The sequence below is a fragment of the Lichenostomus cassidix genome, chromosome 1, assembly GCF_008360975.1.
Source record: "Lichenostomus cassidix isolate B80296 chromosome 1, HeHo_3.0, whole genome shotgun sequence".
Classification (NCBI taxonomy): Eukaryota; Metazoa; Chordata; class Aves; order Passeriformes; family Meliphagidae; genus Lichenostomus; species Lichenostomus cassidix.
In genome coordinates this window covers 104,780,413-104,802,175 of record NC_139479.1, presented here as the reverse complement: position 1 = coordinate 104,802,175, position 21,763 = coordinate 104,780,413, and the positions used below count along the sequence as shown (strand labels likewise).

General features: G+C 40.9%; 1 protein-coding gene across 4 annotated transcripts in view; it reads right to left on the bottom strand.

Moving 5' to 3' along the window:
- Nucleotides 1-21,763, bottom strand: part of NRIP1 (nuclear receptor interacting protein 1) — a 137,462-nt gene that overhangs the window by 92,882 nt on the left and 22,817 nt on the right. For 2 of the 4 annotated variants that reach the window (XM_085074916.1, XM_085074975.1), the window contains exon 4: nt 1,828-1,936. The gene's annotated coding sequence lies outside the window, so the exon portion shown is untranslated. Of the gene's footprint in view, nt 1-1,827; nt 1,944-2,062; nt 2,149-21,763 lie in introns of those variants that run through there. The other 2 variants (XM_085074946.1, XM_085074926.1) reach the window with 2 other exon arrangements.

Below are 21,763 nucleotides of genomic sequence, written 5' to 3'. Positions count from 1 at the left end.
GCATTAGGGAGCTGCTGCTGTCCCAGGATTGCTGAGATACTTGGCAAGACAGACAGGCAGCCTCTCTGTCTCCCCGATGGCGTCTGCCTTGCTGCAGATTTGTCCTGCAATTCATCGAGTTGAACTGAGCACATAAATTTTCAGTTATGACTAAAAAGTTGGAGAATTCTCCACGGATGAAAACTGCGTATCTGTGCTGATAGTCAGGCAGGGAGCACTTTGGGGAACAAGGGCAGGAACAAAGGATCAATCCCAGAGTGCGAGAGTGACTTAGAGAAAGAGAGAACAAGCTAAAAGTAACACTGGAAAGAAATAACTTCAATGTTAACTCTAGAAGATCCTTCTACATTCATTCATTTTCCAGTCAAAACATCATTAAATATTTAAATCACTCCCACCATAGGTGGCAGTTTATGGAGATTTGTTTTTCAGGATTGAGATCTCAGTAAACCAAAAGCTTCTACCACAACCTCAGCTCTGAATTTAACACCAGCATCCTCACAATAAACCGCTGATCTCCACCCTTAACTATGGCAAACCAGCAGCCAGAGGCACAACAGAGGGGTCATGCAGAGCCCTCCACTTAACACAGAAGCAATACAAATCTGAATTTTCATATGAAATCTCATGTCAGACAGAAAGACCAAAAGGAATAAGGTCCTTTCATAATAAAGAATCGGACCTTTCTCATACATATATCATATATTAAATAGATCATAATTCACATGTTATAGGCAAATTTGATTATTTTACTCTCTTTTTTCTTAAAAAATCATATTTTGAATCAGTGTTTTACATAGTGCAGGCCATGCTCTTGGCCTGAAGTGGAAAAACCTGAGCTTCTTGCCAAGGAAAGATTTAACCTGAACATGAGAGAAAAAGCATTACTGTTGGAACAACTCTTTTGAAGAAGTTTGTCAAAGTCCTTACATAGCAAATGTATGTAGACCTATAAAAATAACTTCATTTTAGTTCACCTTTTCCTTCTAATTTTGTAACAATGTGTGCAACTCATCTAATGTGCACTAGTTTCACTATAACCAATATATAAAGTAGCGAGCTACTCAAAGACCTCTCCTAGTTTTAACATCTATCCAGGGTATTTGTATTTTATTTCAAATAAGATTTTTTTAAAAAATTGGCGAAGTCCTAGTGTACAAACAGTTTTACTGAATAATGGCACCAATGATGGATGCCAATTTGCTTTACAGAGCACTGTAAGGATTTTTGCAAGTACCTTCTTGCTGATATAACACAACACGCATTAGGAAGAAGCAAGAGGTGGTGGAAAGTTTGCCTGAACCACCCCAGGAGAATAAAGCAGCAAAACTGTAGCTGCAGACAAGCCTCTTACTATTCCACTCCAGTGTGGTCAAGACTGAATGCAGAAGACACGTGGAAAATAAAGTTCTCAAGAGGAAAGCAAAACCAAAATAATAATGAAAAACAAATAAAAATGCCTTTTGCACTGTTCTGGTTGGGTTTTTTTTCCCAGTGTTCCTGCCATAGGAAATCCCCCTGTATTTTCTTAAGACACCTGAATTTGCATGAGAAGGAGGAAGCTAGATGGGAGGGCTTTTATGATAGCCTTACCTGAAGGGGTTTGAAACAGGGACTGGGGAGTGTGTAAACTGAGAAGAAAACTTTTCACAGGCATAGATTCTTAGCAGAAAGATACTAGTTCCCAGATTAAAAGATATCCTGCAAGTCATATTTGCATGCATACACCTTTTTCTGGCCACTTTTTTTTTTTTTTTTTTTCCAGAAGGGGCAATAGCACTCTTCTAAGAGTCTCAACACCTTGAATAAACTCCAACTTTTACTTACCTGTTAGGTCTCTCTCAATACTAGGATCCCAGTAGATCTACTATGGCACAGTCCTTCTCTAGGACGTGGTTCTTGGTTCAGGCAGGCAACAGTTGGGATGATTCTCAAACTCTTTGCTGAGAAGGGATATAAGCAGCTTTAAACAAAAGCAGATACACCCAGGCAAAAATTTAAAATAAAACAAAAAGAAGAGGGAAAAAATAGAGAAAAAGGATAGAAACAGAAAATGGAAAACAAGAATTGACCTGCAAGTAATTTTCCTGTTTATTCTTGTATTTCTAACTGAAGCCAGGTGACACAGGACAGAAGACTGTGATGAAAATGGGGGGAGGGGAAGGCAAGAGGGAGATGCAAACATTCACCTATCTACCTCAGTGGAGCTAACAACCAGAATAGTTGCTACCTTGCAACCCCAGTCCCATTTCCTGTTTTGCTTGGTTTGGACTATGTACCTGAACTTCAGCCTACTGCCCTGATCCATGAAACCTCACTCACCACGGGGCTGTAGGGACTGTCCTCCTTCTTGCCATTATACCTTCCCCTGTACATTTATTATTATTAATATATGGTCAATGCCAAGATAAAAGAAAGAAGGAATCCCACTCCACACAGTAGTCATGGCCTGACAGGGCTCATCTTTCTGGATGAGACAAGCCAAGGCTCAAATCTGTAGTTACCACCCAGAAGAGCTGTTATCTCCAGAAGGACTTCTATCAGTGAAGCAAGCAATGTACACATTTTACACCTGTTAACTTTGTCGTCCTCTCCCCATCTTTTGTGTATTTTCAGTAGCCAGAAGTGCTGCAGGGAGTAGTGGCACCAGTCAGAATTTTTTAGGAAACAGATTCCAAGGCCAGGTATAACCAGCCTAGCAAAGAGAGCCCAGAGACTCGGCTGGAACGTCAGCAGCGGGAGCAACAGAAAATGTCTCTCCCCTGTGTCAGGGATTTGCATCAGTGCAGACCAAATGAACTAATTAAGGATGTGCTCTGCCACAGTCACTACTTACTGCAATGTCTCAGTGAATTGGTCTGTTCACTGCAGTGGTTCCACTGAGCAGAATAAAAAAAACTCCTGTCCTGAGTTTCCTCAGTCCAGGACAGGAATGGAACATCACAGGTGCAGTTCCTGTTATTTCTGTTTCTCAACATTCTCCCAGGAAGGGCTCAGCCATTATAACACATTATTTTGGATCTGTGGACATTGGCTGCCTTTTTTTTCCCCACTTTTATTTAAGCTCATGCTCTCTTCCGTACCCTCACAAGCCATGGTCCGGAGTGTTCACTGTAGGGTCTTTGTTAGTTTCTTAAATTTACTGCTCAGAAGGAGAAGGTCAGACCTGAAGTAATAACAAAAGCACAGGACTAACTCATCACAGGAAGGCTCCTCTGGTGTTTGGTGGACTCATGAATATTTGCAGGAAAGAAAAATTCATGATTTCTAAACACACAAATCTTTTGGTCCAGAGCTAACATTTTAGGCTACTACAGTCCTTCTGTGAATCCTGGTTTTAATTGTGGCTCACAATAATTAAATTTATTGCACCCAGACATATAGAAGACATAATACAAGGGCAGCAGACTTCTGATGTCTGAGAAAGTTTTCTGAACATCAATGTTCCTTTCAGTGAGGTGAGATGACAGCAGTCTGCTCAGACCTGCAGCATGCTGTGGGCACTGAGCACTGATGACTTGGTTTACCACCCATGGTTTACCATCCTTTCCATGATAAAGGATGTGGCAACAGATAGGAAACTTTTCTCTGTCTGTAATACAGCTACAGCATCTCCTGAAATATAAATTCCTCCAAGAGTGTTTGTACCAGCCTTTGCTCTCAGCTGTCAGTCTCCATTCTCACTCAGGGTCTGTGCTTGGGTACAGCAGCCTTTGATATGACCACAGCTAATCAAAAAAGCTGCACAGGTGGGGTTTTCAGCCCTTATGAATAAGGAAGTTGGGGTTAGCTTCGAAAAAGCCTCTGAAGGAGGAGAAAAAGGAGGATTTGAAAGCAGGATATCCAGACATATTAAGTTCTCTTCAGCCCCATGGTGTGGAACACAGTTACTGAGACACAAAGGAAACACATGGACTGGCCTTTTTCTTTTTTGTTTCTTTTTCTTAAAGAGTTGTTTCATCTCTTTGGGTATAGAGAATTAGCTGTTCATTTTTCCTCATTTAAATAAATCTCAGGAGGAAGGAGAATGCACAGGGGCAGTACTTCCCACATGCATCCTTTTCCTAGTCTGCCCCCTCAGTGGGGCTTGGTGAGGTCGCTCCATTATGCAGCACATTATTTTTAAACACTTCAGCGACTCCTTCCAAAACATTCCCTTTTAATGAAATCTGACACATCAGAAAAGGGAACGGGAAGTTTTTGTTGGTTGTTCTTATAACCTTAAGCCAACTGTTGCTTACCCCGAGCGTGTCAGACAGCAGGGCCACGGGGCCAGCAAGGCTTCAGCCACTGACCTCTGAACCTCGGCCAGACCTTGCCCCGGTCAGCTCCATGGCAGGAGAGCTGGCAGACTTTGAACCCAGGCTTTGGGGCTGCGAGCAGGGCAGCAGCTGCACTTTGCAACACGAACTTTGTACTTCGACACATGGACATTTAATCTCCATAAAAGAGCCTTTGTTTCATTACTTATTAACATCTCCTCCTTGAGTAAAGTTCTCTGTTAATGAGGCTTTAAAGCATGATGTGAGGGGTTTTTTCCCGCTTTCTTGTGCCCAAAAAATAAAACCCATCGCCCAGCTTGATAGGATTACATTAAATTTTAAAAAGTAAAAAAAGAAAAAAAAAATCAACTTAATGCACCTTCTGAGTACTGTGGATGTTTACTGTCTGCTCTCTTCTGAGTGACTCAGTTGTGACAACCAGAGCTAAATACAGAAATCAGGCAATGTTCTGAGGTCTGTCTTTGCAGAGATCACTTTTTGAGATGATACCTACAGTAATTCAGCCTGCAGCGACATTCAACTTTACTTAATAAATCAGCTAAAAAGATGAAATAGTAGGAAAGTGTCAGCCCATCCACACTAAAAAGCCATACTTTATGACAGTGTCATGAGTTTTATAGTTGCACAGCTTTTTGCTACCGGTTTTACTTTGGAGCAGTGTCAGTGCTTGGCTTCTGTGTATTTCATCATAAAATATGCTAATACGCACAGCCCAGCAAATTTGAAGAGAAGACATTTGTGCTCTGTCCTTCGCTAAAATAAATCTTTGATCAGGAACAGAAACCTACCTAAACATCAAATAAAAATCTCAAGAAAGAGGCCACATAAAATGCTTTAATCATTTCTGTACCAAAAGTAAAAGCTGAAGATGCCTGTTTGCATTTACTGAAACAAAACCAAGTCACAGAAAAGTACTGGAAGATCCTGGTAATGCCCCACTATTTCTGTGTTGTCATAACAATGTGGAGCAGCAAAAAAGATTAAGAAAGTAAAGGTTTCCTGACCAATTGTTCATCTGCAACTAGAATAAAACAAATACTTGGAAGTATAATATTTGTTACCTCCTGTTAGAAAGAAATTATCCACAGACAGAGGAATCACAGTCATACTCTGTGTTTTTCGTCTCTACCATCTTTTCAACATGAATTTCCTTCCATGCCTCTCTGGTGAGCTTTTTTCTCTTCTTTTTTCTTTTTTCCTCTTCCATATGATGGAAGAGACACCCCCCCACACACCTGACCCAGTTTTCCCTCATTTTCATTAACAGTATGATACAAAAAAGGACATTTCCAACCAGCCTAGCAAGTCAGGTGGGTAAAGAATAAATCAAGTGAAGTGATGTCAAAGCACTCCCTTGCATGAGGCTGGGCTAGCAGGACTCGGAAGTGATCGGGTGAGTATGGTCAGCTCTTACTGCTCCCTGAGAGAAGCCCATGACTTCTCTTATTTGGATGTATTTGTTTACCTTCCCACACCTTCAGGGTGCTTTGACAGCATCATCACTTATGTGATCCCAGAGTTTGACTTGCAGTCTTTGCAGAGAGTGGACTGACAGCAAAAGACAGAATTACTTTTCTCCTGTTACTGCATTTTGGGTAAGAGCACTTTTGCCCTGCCATGATCACAGAGCACCTGGCACTGCTACAACTGTGTTACACCTTATTATTTCCCTCTGCATGTCCAGCAGGCTGTGACTTCTCCTCCTTGAGGATTCCCCCCCCCGACAAGGCAGGCACCATGCATTCCTCATCACCTCCACCCTGGAACGCAGCCCTCCAGTCACACGGGCCGACCATCATGATCATGAGATTGAGCTGCTGCTAAGAATAGGCACGATGGTTTGGAAGAGATCCTGCTTTATTCCTGGGTACAGCTTCTGAATGGTGTTAGACAATGAAACCTTTAGGTTGGATTCTGGGTGGCACCTGCCTGCTCTTTCCATCAGCTCAGGGGTGTCAGAGCTCTCTCTGTGAGTGCAGGCACGAAGATCTGTGACATTTGCTTACTTAGGGACAGCTGCAGACGTGCACAGGAAACCATAACATCTCTGGGAACAAAGCAGGAAAGCCCCTGGGAAACTACAATACCTTTAATTTAAATAAATTAATAAAAATAAATAAGCCTGGAAAGAGAGCTGAGAAGAGCAACAACAATGATTTCCTTATGGAAGAAAAAAATACTTCTTCCGGTGAGACATTGAAGCAAATGTATTTTGCTTCAAAGAGAAGATTATAATCTTTAAGGGACTAGACAAGAAGAAGATATTTCATAAGACTCTAAATTAGTGGGCAGACACACAACAGAATCCAATATTTGCAAATTCAATCTGAAGATAAAAAGCACGTTTTAAGTATAATTAGCTACTGAGATGAATTGTCAAAAGATGCAGTAAGTTCTCCATCACTTAGAAACTATTTTAATTATTATATGCTTAGCTTCCACTAGAGCCCAGAAGTCTCAGACAACACAGGTCCAATAATCTCTAAGTTTATCTAACTTCTAGCACAAGCCACTTCCTCTGTCTGAACATTGTTCCCGTTGCTAATTCCAATGAGATTATTTTTTCCCCAAGAAATTCAAAGTGGGAGAATTATGACAAGTGGATAATTAGGGCATAAAACATCAGGTCACGTAGACATTATTTATATAATAGTAGCATTCCTCAGTCCAGTGCTTCCAGGGAAAAAAAAATTTAAAAAAGTATTCCCTAATGTCTAATTCAAGTTAGAAAACCAAAAAAAAACTACTAAACTCCAACCAAACAAAAAAGCACTATCACTTTATGTATAAACTTTAAAATATAGAATATTGTGTACAGTACTGTGATGTGCTTTTATCAGTTCCAGAATCCACCACTGAGAATCACAGTAGTTCCAGTCTGAGTTAGAAGGGACCTTAAAGATCACCTCATAGCAGCCTCCCTTGCCACCCTTCCTCTAGACCAGGTTGCTCAGAGCCCCATCCAACCTGGCTCTGAATGCTCCCAGGGATGGGGAATCCCAGCCTTCTCTGGGAAATCTGTTCCAGTGCCTCAGCACCCTCACAGTAAAGATCTTTTTCCTAATATCTAATCTAAACCTGCTCTCTTTTAATTTGAACCCATTCCCCCTTGCTCTGTCACTAAATGCTCTTGTATATAGGAACATTTACAGTATTTACGTAAAGAGAGGAAAGGTTTCAGACTGGCACTCTCAGGCACTCTACCAATTCCCTCCTGGAACATTTTAGCATTGTTCTATACCCTAAAAAAAAGACCACAGCTAACAGAACATTATTTCTCTTTTGGTCCTCTAGGAGTTTACATGGATAGCTCCTATTAACACTAATCAGAGTTAAGGGCAGAAATCCCCCATGGACAGCCATGTTGTCTGGGGATATGTCCATAATTAATATGTTCTAGGAGTCTAATTTTGAAACAAAGTAATCAGGCTTAGGATGAGTTATATTAAGAGCAATAAACCTGTGACTGCATATTTGCCTATATATATACTGTATCCAATGTCAGACCAATGTATAGTTCACATGACAACTTCCACAAAACAAGCTCTATCTTAGCTCAGTTTGGGAGCATGAAATGTGAATATGCAGGAAGAGAAAAACACAGTGGGGCTTGTCTTCTCTCTGTTTCTTACTCTTCTTTGCAGCACATAGTTATTATAAATGTTAATGCTCGTCATTGTTCTTCCTCACATCGTAGTGCCCAGGCTCAGCAAAGCTAACATAATCCTGGCACTTCTGATGTTACAAATTAAAATTAACCGTGCAACACCATGGGAATATTTGTAATACGGAAGATGTGGAACGGGGACTTTGTGACAAGTACATGGAGGAGAGAAGAGGAAGCTAGATGGCTTGAACATGTTTTGCAAGTAAGAGATGCTGTAATGGGACAAGGAATACAGGATAAAATTATGCCAACAGAACTTGGTTTCAGTATTATTTAGGATTTCTGTCACTGAAAGAGACATTTTCAAGTCTGTGGCTGCTGTTGCTCCAGCACAATTGATGCCCAAGTCATACATAATGTATTATACAACACAGTATATTAACTCAGCTTCAAAGTGTTAATATGTCATGAAACTTAATTCAGATATCAAAGATTATGCAAAGGAGATAGAGATGTGGAGACACACTCTCGTTTCTCAAAGGTGTCAGCCAGACAGCTTTGTGTCCCCCAGTCCAGGAGAACATGGCAACAGCTTGCTCTACAGCTCTTTCACAAGGTGAAGGTTCTGTGGCTCTTCACCCCAATGTTTTTGGCAAAGAAATCCCATCCTGAGGGCAAAATTATGCTTTATAAAAAAGGCAGAAGCCTTTGAATACAAGAAAATAGCCCAGGTTTTGCAGCATCACAACTGCCAATACATTTTACATTGCAGATGTGAAAACTCTATAATACAAGCACAGAAGAATGTATAATATTCTTTATCTACAATAAGCCCAAGTCTTAACTTTAGTGCTGTGTGGGTAAAGATTCCAGCTGTGCTCTCTGAATATCCATTAATAGATGGCAGCAATGGAGACCAAGTGCTTTTCTGGTTGGCTGCTAGGAATAAAGATCACAGACCTTCAGGAAAGTTGGGAATAGAGTTCCATGGAGACTTATCTAGTGCCTCTGTCAGCTGGGAATGGAGCCCACGACAACCCACAGAACTTAAAGTGGAGGTAGAGTCCTTCTCCCTTTGCCACACACTTTGGTTTTGCAAGTCTCTCACTAACTGCTCTCTCTCTGAGCAATTCCTTGCTTCACACAAGCTGCTACCAAAGGAGACCATAAACAACACCTACCAAAATTCACTGGAAGCAACAGAGGGAAAGCATCCACAGGAAGCTTTTGCTCGTGGTATGAAGCTTTCAAAATCCCTTTTGGAGGCACTTCAGCTGAGGGAAGAGGAATGTGATCTAAGCCTAAAAGACAAGTTTAACTCTTGAAGTTTAGCCGTATTATTTTTGTGTGAACTTGGGCCCTGATGCGTTTAAAAATAGGTTGTAAGAGATAAATCTAATTGTCTCTGTGTGTCACTTCATCTGTAGAAAAGGAAAAACACATCAAAATTTTCCGCATATAGAGATAATATAGGTAGATAATATTAAGCATTGAATACTAAGATACTATGGACACATATTAAGTTTTTAGTATAGACTGCCCACTAATAGCCATCATCTTTCTGTGTGTTTGACTTCAGGTTATAGAATGAAATTAGAAAATACTCTTATGCAAAATACTTAATGATTTTATTCGGAAATTCTGTAAGATTCCCATTATTTGAAGAAAGAATTCAAAATATAAACCAAAGGCAGCTAGATAAGTGCATTTTTCTTTGTGAAGAAAAGATTCCACCTATTTTTAATTAAAAGGCTACTCTGTCTCAGAAACCACACACATGCACAACAAAAGAGCCCAAACCAAAACCCCCCATCCAAACTCTTGAAACTTTGAGGAATCTACTTTTAGTAAATGAACTGGGGGGTGGGGAAGCTGGTTAAGCCTTCACGATTATCTAGGTTATGGCTTCCTTTGTATTGTCTGTACTAAGCCAAGAGGAAAAAGAGATGCTTTCATTATTCAGACTTAATGAACACACTCAATTTAGACTAGCTAGACAATCCAGTCTATTTGGAAACAAAGAAATAGAAACTGGGAAAACATATGAAGTCCAGGATTCCCTGGAAGAAAAACCAGCTTGCAGGAATGATCACAGCCTGTTCACCAACTGAGGCAGGACATGTCCCTCCTCAGTGACCACTTTGGGGAGGATGGGAAGAAAAGAAACAAAACAAGTCTGCAGGAGAGGGTCCACACACATAGCAGAGAAATCATTCTATTATTTAACATTGAAAAGTAAAGGAGTTGCACTCTGTATGCTTCGATAATTTACTGAACATGTTCCTTCTGCAAGATCAACATCTGATGCCACCAATCCCCCAAAATAACAATTCCTTGAGCATACTCTCAAGGAAACACCATTCATGGTGGCTTACAGACAAGTTGGAAGCATGTTAAGCCATCCTGTGACAAATTGACACCACCAATGTAGAGTTAAACTTTTTTTAAAATGACAAAACAGTAAAGTACATCACCAGCTCAGATCTGACCATCAGCTTCTCCCTTGGCTACTTCAGGGGGCATCCAGCCAGCACTCACCAACTTATTTCTGTCCCATTCCGTGGTGGCAGGAGCTCCATGTTCTCCTCGTGTCCCCTTGGCCAAGTAGAGCATGCGGATCTCTCATAGGAGCTCCTCATGAGGGCTCACTTCCTACTTTCTCCTCTCAAGGCAAATCTTATTCCAGAGCTTCTGCCAAGTATGGCTGTGAAGGCTTAGTTTTCTCATCCCCTGTTTTCTGCAATTAAACTTAGGATATAATAGAGGACTTAGGATATGTAATTAAGGCTTAGGTTGTAATAAAAGGGACGCTCTTTTGTTTAAATTCTCTGCCTTACTGTGGCTGCTTTAAATTTGTATTTCTATCATTCTCTAATTAGTATCTCTCTTCTGTCTTAAGGCTGGCTTTTCCTGTTTATAAGGCTGTGGTAAAACATCGTAAATCATTTAACCTAGAAAAAAAGCGATCATACCAACAGCTTACCAGAGCTACAATTCTCAGTTTGCTCTCAATACTACCTAGAGCATGCAGGTGACAATAATTCTAACAGAAAATGGGTGTGAGAAAGGGGCTACAGGAATGATTTAAGCTCTTCTTCCTACACAGACAGCACAACTTCTGAGGACTTCCTCACAGTAAATAAAAATATCTCTGTGAAGATAATTAGTTCAGGTGTGGCAAGCAGTCTAGAAGGTGGTTCACCTGGAATCACTTCAGGTATTTACCCACTACCAAACAACACAAACATATTTTCGCCATCTCTCATCCTTGTTCCAGCAAGCATCCTACCACACAGGGAAAGGCAAAAGCGCAGGAGCCAACACAGCAGGCTCACCAGGACTACCAACAGCCCATTAAAACATATATAAAATTCAGAAGAGTGGTAATGAGGAACTCATAGGAGTCATTTCCCTCCAGTCCCTCTGCTCATCCATTTCCACACATCCCCTCATTCCTCTGGGATAGCTTTTCAGGTTCTGTTGTGGTTTACCCTACAGAGAGCTTGGTTACAGCTGCTTGTCAACATGTTGGTGTTTGCTTGCACTCCAAACACAAACCTGGGGAGAGCCTAGGTCAGTTTCCCCAGGATCAGAAACTATGAAAGGAAGAAAAGTTGCAAAGCAAGTCAGCCACCAGCTTTGTAACAGGGCTTGCAAAACACTAGTTCCTTTTTCACCCTTCATTTCAGTCCCACAGCACTCTCATGCTCTGCACACTCCTCAAAGAAGTAAAAAGAATCACTATCAAACACACACAAATTCATCCTCTCGTCTTCTGCAACAAGTGTGTGACGCTAACTACGTCCTCAAATGGTCTTTTGGTTCAAAATAACCCAAACATAGCACATATACTTTCAACGTTATGATAAGCCAGTCAACTAGGCATTAATCACTATTCAACAAAACCCCTCACAGCAGAGCTCTGACAGGTGTTCACAATAGATTACACAGAAAAAGAAAAAAATCATTGACTTCTGGATTGTGAGATGACTCCCAGCTCTTGGAAGCTGGGCCATGCAGTAAAGAATCTATTATGAACCTCTGATCCTGCATTCCAGCCTCTGCCAACAAATCCACTTCGAAGATACTCCTAACATTCCAAGTCCTAAGAAGCTTTAGTCTGTATTAATTAATTAAAAAAGGAAAAAAATTAAACAGATATCCGTGTGCCTTAGGGCAATATTCTGACAGCTTTCCTTATGGCTTTGAAACCTATTACCTTCTGCAAGAGTAGGAGCTTTGTGACAACCTTCAAAAGGAACCTTCTGCCTTCAACACAGGAACTGTATTTGCTTCAGTGGCAGATCAAGGTCTCCATGTTGTACAGAACAGCAATTACCCCGTGAATATATCAAATATGGCAGAAAGCACATAGGAAAAAAGTATATGCAAAAAGTCAGAAGCTAGTCAAAACTCATCCCAGAAACTCTTTTCTGAGCAACAGGTTGTGGGAGAGGGGAAGGGAGAATTCAGACAAGTCTGGCTGCACATCTTGAACTTGCTGAAATCTGAAGACATTTAAACCAAACACAGTAATTTACTCACAGAGGCTGAGCTCTTGTTTGTACAATGACTGGATAGGGGAGGAACAGAAAACTCCTTCTAAGAATTCCTTCTCCTGGGTCAAGTGGACCTAAAAGGATTTAAAAGAAATTGGATGCCTGCTCGAAGGCAAGCCATTACTGCAAAAGCTACACCAAACTGTAGACCTGGGAGAGCTTTGACCCCATTTATGGATGCTAGATGAGAACATTGGGCATGGAGTCCTTTGTGACCCTGATGCAAGAGGAATTGCCCCTTTAGCAAGGTACAGACTCTAAACCCCACACAGCCGACAAAACAGATGCCAAAACCATGACAAAAACTTCCCAGAACTTTTCATTTTTCAGAGGAGGAGGTAATTTAGATCAAGTCAATATCTTCCATCCACTCAACAAGAACACGCTTACCTGCCTGCCTTCCTTCCTGTCTGAGCTGCAGTAGCAGCTCTGGGCTCTGCACCTTCCAGTCTGTGTCTCTCAGTAAGGATGGGTGGATCACTGTGGCACCCTTCTCCCTCTGCCCATCATCCTTTCCAAAACACAGGAAACGGCTGCCAGGTCAGTTCTGAAAGTTGGTTAATAATTACACAGACTAATTATTAGCCTTTCATCTTAATAATTAGCATTTCAAAAGTATTTTATTAATCAGTCTTGTTACAGGTACGGTCCATTGTAAGCTTTGGATTTTTATTTTTTTAAAAATGCTTTTAGAGTCTTTTTTTCATTATTAAATCACCATTGAGGTTTCCAGAGGTGCTGTTATAGAGCTTGTAATAGCTTGACACCCTCCACCCCTCTTTCAATTCCAATTCACTATCTAGGTGAATGACTATCTAAAATTATCAGCATACTCTCCAGATATCACTATCTAGAATAATCTGGCTCCTAAAGCTTAGCAGATACAGTCATAACATACCTAATTTTTAACTTTCATGATAGGGTTCCCCTGGGACAGAATAGAAGGAAGACTGATTTATTATTAATATTATAAATAATTAAAATTAATGAAATGCACCAAAAGGGGAAAGTGTGAACCAAAGAAAGAACTAGCACACAAGCCTTAATGTAAATTATTGGCTCTGTGTCTATAAAATACTAGTCTGTACTCCTTTACGTCCCTGCAAAGCATGCATAAAATCTTACTAGAACAAAATGATATAATTTCCCACTCATTTTCCACACATAGAAGTATCTACAGAAGGTGCAAGGCAGGGGAGAGAGTGGTCAGTCAATCGTGTTTTAATTTACAGCTATTTTTGTCTAAGCCCTGAATGGCCTGCCAATTATCAACAGTACCAGCTGGGCTGTCAGGAGAGCAGGCTAAGAAGGACACACAGAAAAAGAAAATAATCATAATGTAAAAATGAAGAGCAGGAGAAAAGTTTGGAGTGGGGAAGACCTGATGGAGAGCCCAGCCCTGGTTTTAAAATGCCTCACTACAGTCCTGTCTTCTACAACCCCCAAATGAAAACATGACTATCATCATTATCTGGACCTAGGCCTATAACACAGCTAGGAATATATTTTTGACTTCTTGGGGCATAATCCACATACCTACTAGTTATAAATATTGTGACTTTTCTGTGCTTAAATAAGCAGCAAAAACAAGAATTTCATATGATGAGGAGGATGAGAATCTTTCAAAGGGTCTTTCCATTTTTCAAGTAAGTAACAAAAACTCACTAGTTTATTTTTTTTTACTTAGCACAATAATTTTACAGAAGTTTTTAATGAAACATAAAAAAAATGTGAAGATTTTCAGTAAAATGGCAGCTCTACTGTTTTAGGAACCTCTTTCCCGAGACTCTCTCACAGAGAGAATAGAAAACAGTTCCTCTAAACAAAACCTGATGAATGCTTATCAGCAGAGTCATGTCTTGAGCAGCTATTGAGGGACCAAGGAATAAGTACAGGCATTATAACACCATTTTATTCCATTGCTATTAGGATGTCAGTGCTGGACTACACTGGTGTATATATAGAAATGTTGCATCTGTCAAAGTAGCAGTTTTGGAAGCTGATCTGCTTTCCATGACTGCTCTTCCCTGTGAAAAAAATAAGAGATTTACCCCATGCTTTATTGTAATCTGCTTATTTGTGGATGCAGATCAGTTTAAAAAGGAGAAGTATATTTATACTCATGCACTTCACTGTATATCAGCATCATACTGACAAATTCTACAATATCCTCCCCTCCACTCCTTTCCATAGCCTTGTAGGAGAGGCAAGGCAGACAAGGCAGTCTGAAAAGCCAGCAGGCCATAACTCCTCTCCTCCAGACAAGCGACAATTAATCACATTCACCAGCGAGGCAGGTAGCTCTTGTCCTTTAACACTGAAGGAAACATAAAGCTCCTTTCTCTGAGCACTGATTGTCCAGTTGATACTGGAGCTCTCAGGAGCAGCTACTGAGCTGCCGAGATGCTGAAAAACAAGGTAATCCAAAACCTAAATATGCCAGTATTCTGCTGTTTTATTAATCTTTATTTTTCAAGGGAGCAGTGAAAGAACAACCAGCAGCTAGAGTATAGTGTTTATCACCATTTTTCCCTGCAAGGTCATAGTTTGCTCCTCACCTGCCAGGGTTTCCCGGCCCCTGGAGGTCGATCAGGCTCTGACCACAGCAGAGGTGCCCTGCTCAAAGGGAGCCAACCCCACTGGTGTCTGTGGGAGTGCAATGCCAGGAATGGAGACATCCCCCTCCTTTGGAATAAGAAGGAAGAGAACAAGCCACAACACTATCAAATAAGTCTACTGTGGGACTAAGAAGAAAGGGATTATTGCCTTTTTTTGGTTTTGCTCTCAAGCAACTAACCTTTCTGTTTTAGTTTTCTCCATATAAGCGTAACTCATTGATTAATTCTGACAATTACATAAGGCTTTTGAAGTGCAAAGAGAGACCAAAGAGCATATCCAAAATCTGGGACAGCCATGGCTCATCTGTTTCTTACGGTTCCCTAGCATAGGTTTTATTTCCAAGTAAGTCAGTCACATTTCAGTGACTGTAATTGAGATATTTTCGTAACCCTTCCAAAAGCCTCCCAGTAAAATGTGATGATGTCCCCTTTGGAGAGGGAAGGGATGACAGATATAATTTCAGGAGACCATACAAAAATATTAAGATTATCTGTGGAATCTCTCCTTCAGTTGCTCAGCAGAATCCAAGCACTCAGAAACCCACCTTCTCAGAAAAAAAGATAAGAGTCTTTTAGCTCCTGAAGATTATTTAACCCATAACTGTTAAATAAAAAAGCTTCTATGTTGCAACTTGATTCCCAAGTTGAGGGATCCCCTTGTTGGCTTTGTTAACTCAAGTGTAATCCCAGTGAAAGAAGAGAACTGCAGTAAGGATGCGTGAAATGAGAAGTCTTGTTTGTTGTAGAAGTACCCTCATCTCACTTTCACACAGGCTCCAGCCTCCTGTCCACCCAAAAGCTGACAAAAGGAACATTTCAGGCATGTAAGCCAAAAGAGTAGGCAGAAATGGGTGATGATTGGGGCACATCAATAATGTCACACTGCTGGAATGCTGCCCAGTATGTGGTGAACAGCTGCTCTCCCAGTGACTAATCACACAGGAGGAGGAGATCATAAAATTCCCCATTTTCAGAGAGGAGGGTACTTCTCCTCCTGATGCCACCTCTTGCAATGAGTTTCTCCTTGTCCTTCCTGGCCCATGCTGTAATAATCCAGTCACAATGTTTACAGCAGTCACATCTCATGCACATAAGTGTGAACATCAAGCATGCCAGTGCTTCAGCTTCAACAAATTGTCTGTCAGCAGTGGTGCACTCCAGAAGTGGAAGGATCAGTGACCAGTGAATTAAATTCAGAAAGTTCTGATAACAAGCAATTTATAAAAGTAAAGTATTCTTCCTACTACTGTTTGGTTACAGACAGAATACAGCAATGTTGTTGAGTTCTAATAAACCCAACTCAAAGTTCAGTGCTTTGTCTACTGAAATGATCACTTCAGTAAAGGATTCACGAAAGCCTAGAGCCAAAGAGGCCCCAGTGTGGTAGAAAACAAACCACAAGGTACATCAGTTTGGATGTACCTCACCTGTGCAACCACAAATTCTGAGAGAAAACAAAAAATAAAAAATTCCATAATAAAATGCTAGCAATTCTTTTTACTCTATTTAGAAATCCTGAGTTAGTCCATCTAAATGCAATGCTATTTCACAGATGCTTAAAGATAACAGCAGGCAGGATAACATCCATAAAGCAAGGCAGAGTACAGCTTTCATCATCTCAAGTGTTTGAAAGCCCAGCCCATGCCAGGACAAAATGGCTGGTGTTTGCCTCTAACCATTCCAGTCATCCTGTTTGTGAGGATCGCAGTGATAAACAATTCCCTGAAGTATACTGTAATTCTGCAGCACTGATGAGCCCAATATCAATGCTTGTGTTAAGGGCAAGTTCAAAGACTCTTCAGTGTTTGCTTGATAAGCTTCTCAGAGAGGTCATTGACTAGGACAGTTCGTGTACTGTACTCTTCATGCAAATTTTCTGGGTTTTCTTGTTGCTTTTGGTTTGTTGGTTTTTTGGGGTTTTTTTATATTTTTCTCATCAAGATCCCATTTTAGGGAACCTTCCCCAGCTGCCTAGGAATATCTGAAGGGAAAGGCACATGTAGCTGTAGCTGACACACATACTATAGCCTATGAGTCTAAAGCATGTTTGTGGTTAAGGACTCTTGGCACATATAAGACCTGAAAGGTTTCACCTGCGTGAAGCATAAAGCTCTTACAGGGCTGGAGACAGGACAGGAATGGAGTGGAAAACATTTGCAAGGCTTAGGCACAGTAGGAAAATTATTACAGGAGATGCTCCTGGTGATTCTCATCTGTAGTGTTTGAGTGCCTGAGCATTAGGAGTAAACAAAACCAACCAGATGAGAACCTAGGTGGTACCTCATCCTCCAGAGCTAACTGCTGCTGCTTTAATCTCTAAAGTCAGCAATGGTGTGGTGTTGTTATCCTGGCCCTGCACATGGCAGGTAGTGGAGGTGACCAGGCTCAGCCCCAAGGATGCAATGCTGCACAAAGCATCCATCAGGACAGCTCTGGCTGTCACAGTCAGCTTGGGATAACTGTTCCTCAGCCAGCTCCTTCCAGCAAGCCATCTACAGAGTCTGAAACAGTTCCAGAGGAGCCCCTTGCTGACGCAGGAATGCTGTTCTACCACACCAGCATTTTTCACTTAATAGAGGAACAAGACAGAAGCAGTTGCCACTGCCAATTACCCAAAGCTGAACCATTACCAAAAAGCTGCTCCAGTAAAAAGCTTCAGCTGCATCCATGCAAAGTATCTGCAGGTTGGACAACACCAATCCCCCTAGCCCAGAGCAAGACAGGTCTGCTCAATCTCATCATAGCTCCACAGGTCTGAATTAATGGCAGCTTTGCAGGGGATCAGCTGCTGTCTGATGCAGGATCCAGAGGCTCCACCAAAGATCTTTAGGCAGCTCCAAGACCCAGAAGCAACCAGAGTTGCCCGAGGCCATCGCAAACATCAGACACAGACTATTCATCCTGAGAAGTCTCAGAGAGTCCCCAGCTGTCTCTGAAGGGTTGTTGTTGGCTGTTCCCCAGCCCTGTGGAGGAGAGACAGAAGCACAATCCAGAGGTGCCATGAGAAACCACTACCTGAGTGCGTGCCCTAAACAGGAAAGACAAAAGTTAGAACATGAAAATTTTCATAGCCAGTTTTTCAGTTTTACGGCAGAAATGAATGCAAGCAAGGGGGGAAAAAAGTCAGCTGACAAAACCAGCAGGAGAGCATTAAAGAAAAAAGAAGAAACAAAACTGGCAGGCATCTCCCTCCTCCCCAGCAGCAGAGGGGCAAGAGGGGTGGTGGCAGAGGGAGTACCCAGAGTGGCTCTGAAGGGCCCCGTCAGCACCCATGTCTTGCCACAGAGATTTCAGCTTTAGGAATCCTGTCAGAACACACACAGAGCTCTGGCCCCAGAGGAAAAACAAAGTATAAATCTCTTTGTTTTTTCTTTTGTTCTTCACCAGCTGCTTTAAACTGCATACTCATTCCCCAAGTCTAACTGCTGAGTAACCAGACAGAGCAAATAGATCAGATCTCACATACAAATTCTTCTCATCTCAGAAGAGCTCACTTGGGCAATGTCATCAATGCCAAGGTTTTGGCATGAAACTTTACCCTCCTAGCACTCGTATTTGTGGCTGGGGTGATATGTGGGAGGAAGAAATATGTAGGTATGTACATATGTACCTATGGGTGATGAAATTCTTTACTGGGAGGGTGGTGAGGCACTGGCACAGGCTGCTAAGAGAAGTTGTGGATGCCTCAATCCTGGATATGTTTAAGGCCAGTCTGGACGGGACCCTGAGTAACCTGGTCTAGTGGAAGGTGTCCCTGACCCTGGGACTCTTTAACTTCTGATACATGTCATCATGTTCTCCATGCACGGGCTTTTTGTTGTTTTGTTGTTTGTTTTGTCTGTTTGTTTTTAATTTAAACTGATCTTTGCAGTGCCAACTCCACTTAAAAGAAACTTGATCAAGTGTGTAAATGATGGATAAAAAGCTGTTTCAAACAACCTACAGTTACTCTGGGCACTCTGTTTAGCTTAGCTAATCGTTAAGTACTCTGTAAGTTTAGGTTATACATAGATGGTCATTGTCAATAAAAAAGATCATGATGTCAGCCTCTCTCATTTATTCAAATATCCTCAATTCTGTGGGCCTCAGATGTTTCCTTACAGGAAAAGAAATGAAAACAAAGGGAGAAAAGGAAAGGAAGGGAAAACCATCCCGATACACACTTCTCTCTAGACTTCCCAAGAGATGCTCCTCAGACAGGGGCTGACCAAGCCTGAATACTGGAAGAGCCAAGCATTTCTAGATATGCATCTATTTACCATTGGGACTACAGAATATTCTGAGTTGGAAGGGACCCACCAGGATCAACAAGCCCAGCTCTTATGGGAATGCCCCCCACAGGGATCAAACCCATGACCTTGGCATTCATTATTAGCACCAGGCTCTGACCAAATGAGCTACAGAACCTTACCAGACATCAGAAAATATGGATCCAAAGGAACAAGACATCTACCCAGGAAGGCAGCATTTTGACCATCCTTGAAGTTGTGGAAAATCTACAAAATTTCAACTGTATGTATATTTTGAGGTTTCAAAATGTAATCCTACATTTTCCATTTATAGGGCAGTATTAACAACAATGAAAGCTTAACAATTTGAAAAAAAAAAAAAAATAGTCAAAATTGAAACACAGCAAATCAGCTTCCCTGGATTTTACTGGTGGGTGGATGAAAAGGATGGAGAAGGGACATGCTGTTGATTTTTATTTTTTTTTCCCGGCCTTTTAGCTAATGCTGTAAAAGAAACATTTTTTGAAATCTCCACTACTCTTACACAATAGGGAAGAAAAAGAGCACAACCAAATCAATCACCCTCCAGCTGATACCACTGCAGAATGAAATCCATTCAGAGATCTCTGGAAGCAGAACAACACTTGTGAGTTGCAGCAAATCAAATCTGGCGATAAAGGGGCTTCTCTCGCTTCCTCCCACCGTGACAAACAGAGGCACAGGTTATCTGCTCCAGCATAGTCAGAGCAGCTGGAATTAAGCAAGTCACTTTTTATTATCAGTCCACCTTCCCAAGGAAGGCATTTTTTACAACTGCCTGTACAGGTGCTTCTATCCATTTGTCTATCTTGCAAAATAACTTCCAGTTTTCCAGGGCAATTTCAATGAGGTTTTGACAGAAGCGTAGGGGTTATAAAAATACTGTGTCTGATCAAATTCTTTATGTGTATAGATGGTAGGGCAGAGGAAAGATAATGTTCCTGATGAGGGAAATTTTCTATGTTAATTTATTGGACAGACGAAAATTCACACACATAGCACAAAGCTACAGGAAATCAGATTTCATAACTTCTACTCATTATGGTACTCCTTTTTTCCTACAGTAGTGAGATACTGAAAGATTACAGAATCTCAGGCAAACAGAAAGATGCATTTTGTAATGCATCAGCACTGCCTTTTTTATATAAAATACCAACTTTGGAGCATAAAATTTACTGGGGTGACACAATACATTAACAAATCTGCAATGAAAACACATATACCTGATGAAATTAAAGAAGGGTCCAACAACAAAATCTCTACTTGGATTTTATGCCTCCCAGTGACTCTGTGTATGTTTTTATTAGGGATTTGGCTTAGAACAATTTTTGCTGTACATATAGGATATCAGGAGGAATGATTGTGGAATACACATCAAAATGATGACAGTAGTCACATCTCTGGCAGATGTCACTTTTCATTTACCAACATGTTTCCTTAAACCTGTCCAAAATGTTATTCTGAGTGAAGATTTTGGTGTGTAAAATGGAAACCATGTCTATTGTTAGGTCTTTAGCCTCTAAAGTAATACTATTTTACTGGGTCTCTGGATATATTGTAAGTAGGAAAAATCGAGCAGAAGAAAATGCATTTTGAGTTTGCATTTCAATAAAAGAATCCCATTTGTCAACAAGATTGTGAATATTGGGCGACAAATTATTACAGAAGGTCAGATTTCTTTTTATTCCCTCTGCAGGTTACTGGGTGAAGAAATGTATTTGATTTTTGTATTCTAATAATAATTGTATTTTGTCTGCTGAAAAAAACCCAAGCTCTTTTAGCTAAAGATGAGGTTATCTAACCATCCTTTATTTGGGGCAATCAGCCATCACAAAACAATTCCTGGGAGTAAACACTGTAGTTAGAGACATGCAAACAAAAACTAGCATTATAAATGATAGCACCACACATGAAAGAGGAAGAAATCAAAGGCATTACTACATGAAGCAAATCTGTATTATGCCTCCCACTGAGTTGTAATATTTCCCCTGTACTCTGCTTTGGGGGGTTGATGTTTGTTTGTATGTTTTTTTCTTGTTTGGGTTTGTTTTTTTCTCTTTAGCAAAACCACATGTACCAACAGAGTAAATAAGGTAAAACTATTTTTTTAATTTTCAGTTTTAGAAATGGCACAGAGTTCTGTGTCTACCTCTCCTTCAACATGCCAGTGTAATAAGTCTCTCAACACAGAGATCAAGAAGGCTTGATAGAATTTAGTATAAAAAGCCTCACACACAACAAAAGCCAGTGCCACACACGGTTTAAGATTTTGGCAAATGGTTAAAATTCTGGAAAACAACCAACCAAACCACCAAACAATGCCAGTCACACAAAAGCAAGTAAACTTTCCTATTAATTTGTGACAAGGTTGCCTTTATGCAAACAGTCAATTAAAGCCTTAGGCTTTGGGAATGGGCATTAATCTGCT